Source organism: Amphibalanus amphitrite, unplaced genomic scaffold (assembly GCF_019059575.1).
Source record: "Amphibalanus amphitrite isolate SeventyFive unplaced genomic scaffold, NRLGWU_Aamphi_draft 000371F_arrow, whole genome shotgun sequence".
Classification (NCBI taxonomy): domain Eukaryota; kingdom Metazoa; phylum Arthropoda; class Thecostraca; order Balanomorpha; family Balanidae; genus Amphibalanus; species Amphibalanus amphitrite.
Window position 1 is genome coordinate 168,332 of NW_024881865.1, and position 4,463 is coordinate 172,794.

The window sequence follows — 4,463 nt, forward strand, 5'->3', positions numbered from 1 at the left end:
GAATTGTCGACTCCGACCGACTCCAACTCCCGACTCCGACTCCGCAGACCTAGCAGGGCTGCGGAGTCGACAGATTTTCGGTGACTCCGACTCCGACTCCGGCTCGGGTTTCTAAAATCGACTCCGACTCCGACTCCGACTCCGGTCACAACTGTCGACTCCGACCGACTCCGACTCCGACTCCGACTCCGCAGCCCTGCAGAGGAGCCACGGGAACATTTTAGCGAGGAAATCAGCTGTTTGCGGGCTGTAACGGTCGGCGATTTATGGCGCGCAAACATAAATCAAGAGATGATAATCGCTTTCTAATAAAATAACCTTAGATTAATATCAAACATTACTATTTAAAGATATCCAATCGTCATCAATCACTAAAATCATTTCCACTTCCCTCAAATCTCATTTATAAACAATTCACATTTGTATTACGTGCGCCAAATATGTCTATGCAAGAGCCTCCTCCAAAAAACCAACTTTCGTTTGGGATGAGGGAGGAGGCAAATAGTGGTGGTGAGATGTGAAATCAAGATGAGCTTGGAGGAGCTTGGAGGAGCGACGGGAACGATTTTTTGAAACGAGAGGAGGTTAGAGGAGCTTGGAGGAGGTTAGAGGAGCGACGGGAGCAAACCCAAAATGCTTACTTCGAAATCTAAGCTGCTTTGCGGCATTGGCGGTTATGTGCGGCGTGTATGCCGCATGATTAGTAAGCGGCGACCACTAAATTAAAAACTCAATAGCTTTGACCTGTTTTCAATGGATAACACTGCATACCAAAAATGTCCATCGCTCTCGTCATAGGATATTTAGATTTAAATAACTAACTTATCTACATCATCGTTTTGAACCAAATTAATACTTTCAACTTGACCCTCGCCCGTATTGGTGTTTTTCCAGCCGCGAACGGCGAACGTATAAGGTATAACCCCTTGCCGTTTCGCTCCTGCCTGATCAAGCGAGAGCTTCGCGGAAAAAAACGAGCGTGTTGCCCGTGACGAGAGGAAGCCGATGATACCCAATTTTAAGGTCCTAGGTCATCGGTTGACCTTCCAGGTCAGGCCAATGACCCAAAAGGCGGAAAATTGGGACCTGTTAGAACGTCGTAGTGTGGCTGCTATGAGGTTTTCCGGGGTGCTGATCACGAATATCATGCTAGTTTTGATGATGATGTCTTCATTCATTTAGGCCAGGTCGGGTCAGGTCAGGTCAGGTCAACCAGTAGAGGTCCTGCCGGGTATTTGTAGTAGGTGTCAACCGCCTCTGACAGCCTCGTAACATGTTACGAAGGCACCAAAACTACTTTGTAAACGTTCATGTGGTTGCTAAATTCGAATTCAGCTCGAAAAACTGGCCTAGAAACATGTCAAACTCGAAAAAGTGAACCGAGTTCACCACTGACCTGACCTTCAGGTGACTTTGACACCCACCCTAATGCATGGGGGCAACATCATATCACATGTTTGAACGCTTGAAACGGCCTTGCTTGAAACCACGAAAAGACTGCAAACGCGCTGCTAATGCGAGCCGACATACGCTGAATCGCGGTTCCGGCCAAACATGGTCTCGAAAAGTAGGTCACAGGTCAAAGGTTATTTGCGTCAGGGTCATGAAATTTTCAGGGTAGGTGTAAAATTGATCAACGCGAGGATACTAAACGTTACGTCGTGATCGGCCGCTTTTTACGCGAGTTATTCGCGAAAAACCGAGGGGAGTCCGTTCGACCCCCCCCCCCCCTAAAGGGCGAGGGTTAACTCACAGTCCGAGCTCCGAACAAGTTCGGTCTTGTTTGTGAATTTGTCGGAGCATCACCTATTGTTAACGCCAGACCCCTTGAGACCCTAATTTTTCGCGATTACTTTTAAATGCGTGAAGGAATTTCAACCAAGCTCAGGACATGGCCGTTTCAAGACAGGCCGAAACTTTTACAATTTAGGTATTTTATCGCCATTTCAATATTTCAGGCACTTGTCATTGACTCGTAATGTTAACTGTTTTTCCATCCTGGATAGAGGCTTTCTACGTCATATGACATTAGGCTCCGCCCACGACTGCGGCATTGACCCGTGCCCATCAGCGACCTCTGTACAAACGACACCCCTGCCATCTGTGAAGGACTATGAATTTCGCTGACGCTTCACGTGCTATGAGTCAATTGCAGCAGACGGTCAAGTAAATGTTAGGCTCTTGTTGACTCTTGTATATAGGACCAAGAGGACCATCACTCCTCAACCTACTACTCAGTCGTGCTTCGAACAAACGTTAACGATTCCTAACAAATACGATTTTCGATGTAGGGTATCTGTTTGAAATACGAGCGAGCCGTATGATGTGAAGCTCAGGCAATTAACTATTATTGCGTTGTTCGATGGTTGCACCCTAGTAGCACATCAATATTGTATCGATGTTGTATCAATGTTGACAACAATGTTGTATCGATGTAATTCTGTTAGCCACTTTCGACATTGATACAATGTTGAATTTCGACATCGTATCAATATTGACAGGACAACATTGTACAACATTGTTTCGATGTTGATACAACATTGTCTCGATGTTGATTTTTGGTTGATTCAACATTGTCTCGATGTTGATACAACATTGTCTCGATGCTGATTCTTGGTTGATTCAACATTGCCTCGATGTTGATACAACATTGTCTCGATGCTGATTCTTGGTTGATTCAACATTGTCTCGATGTTGATACAACATTGTCTCGATGTTGTTGTAGACAGACCTATACGTGTACGAAATCCCGTAGGATCCCGTAATTACCTAAAATATTCCAGCGTCACCGTCACAGTCAATGTTCGGGGAAAATGTATTTCTATGATATATGCACAGCTCTTCACTTTTTTCGAGTCACTTACACTTCACATATCACGTCACACAACCTCGGTCGCCGGCACAGCTCTTCACTTTTTCGAGTCAGTTACACTTCACATATCACGTCACACAGCATCGGCCGCCGCTCAGTCTCCGCCATCTTCACATCTTGAGCGGTTGAGTCGGTTGAGTCAGGGCCGTGGGGGTTGAGTCGCCTGTCGAGCCTCGCACTCCTGTAACAAAGCGGAGATTCCTATGTAAAAACGGTAATAAATTGGGCTTTTGAGTAAATTCAGTTCAGTCATTTTCAGCTCAGATAATAGATATTTATGTAAGTGCATTTAGCATCACGCATGTAGGTACCTATACGTCCTACTACCATGAATCTATTCTTTTATACTTACCGGGCCCTGTTTCAAGTCATGACGCTACATGACGCCACCGGCAGCACTTTTTCTCTTTGCCGCAGGCAAGTGAGTGACGACGGTGATCGCCACCATTTTGAAGAGAACGTTTCAGCGCCAGTTTTTTTTAACTTATCACTGCAATAACTAGGATAAATGCACTGATTGTCACACAGCAGAAACTGGCGGAAACCTACATGGTCGGATCGAAAGAGGAGACGCCAGACGACACTGGACACAACGCACTCAACACACCCGTCCGCACTCTGCGAGCCGGCACAACGGGACGGGGACGCGCGGTCCCCTGTCGCGGTCTCCCCCTCTCTAGCCGGAGGCGAGGATGGGACCGCCCGCTGCCGGCCGCGTACAGTCTTCAAAACGGTCAACGGTCGCTAAATTCCAGTCGGTACGGTCTCTGAAAGAGCACAGCGCACGACTGGTGGGAGGGGACCAAGGCACTAACTACCGTGATACTTGAATGGCACCGGTGCAGTGGCACCCGAATACAATAATGCCGATACAATAATGCTGCTTAATTCAACGTAGGTTGAGGATGTTATAAAAGGATTTTATGAAGTGGAGCTATCTTTATTTAAGGATCCATTCACTTTATAACTCTCTATATATCATATTCAAGACGTATATGCCTAATAAGACACCAATAGGTCTGTTTTTTTTTTCATATAGGTCTGTGAGAGCATCAACCGATTTTAAAAGAATGTAGCGATTGATCCGAATGTTTAAACGATGTAACGACTTGTGAATTTTGAACTACGATTTTTTGTATTAACTTTGTTTTGTCATGTATCATGAATGTAACATGTATGCCCACTGATGATGGTACTTAAACGTGCCGAAACCGGTCTGGAATATAATACCAATAGGTACTATTTCTATACGATACGACCATATTCGTCTATTTGGAACCTCAGTGATCTCACCCTTAAAGTCCGATAGACGCCTTAGGACCTGTCGAGCCAGCCCATGGGACCCCTTACACCCGAGGGGGCATTTGCCTCCTTTAATGCTGTCAAGTGTCAACACAGCTGCGGGGCAATATAGTAATTAAATCACAATGTTGGAACTCTACTTTTATCAATATTGTGAAATCAACATCGTGACAATGTTGTATCAATGTTGAATCACAACGTTGAAATTCTACCTCTGTCGATATTGTGAACTCAACATTGGGACAATGTTGTATCGATGTTGAACTAGGGGAGAGCGGGGCCAGTTGAA

General features: G+C 45.5%; 1 long non-coding RNA gene across 1 annotated transcript; it reads right to left on the minus strand.

The window, feature by feature from the left end:
• Positions 1–2,756: 2,756 nt before the first annotated feature.
• On the minus strand, positions 2,757–3,814 carry LOC122389788. Its single transcript, XR_006258026.1, has 2 exons — positions 3,225–3,814; positions 2,757–3,053 (listed from the first exon to the last, which is right to left on the minus strand). It is a non-coding gene; the product is annotated as an uncharacterized LOC122389788 (long non-coding RNA).
• Positions 3,815–4,463: the final 649 nt, after the last annotated feature.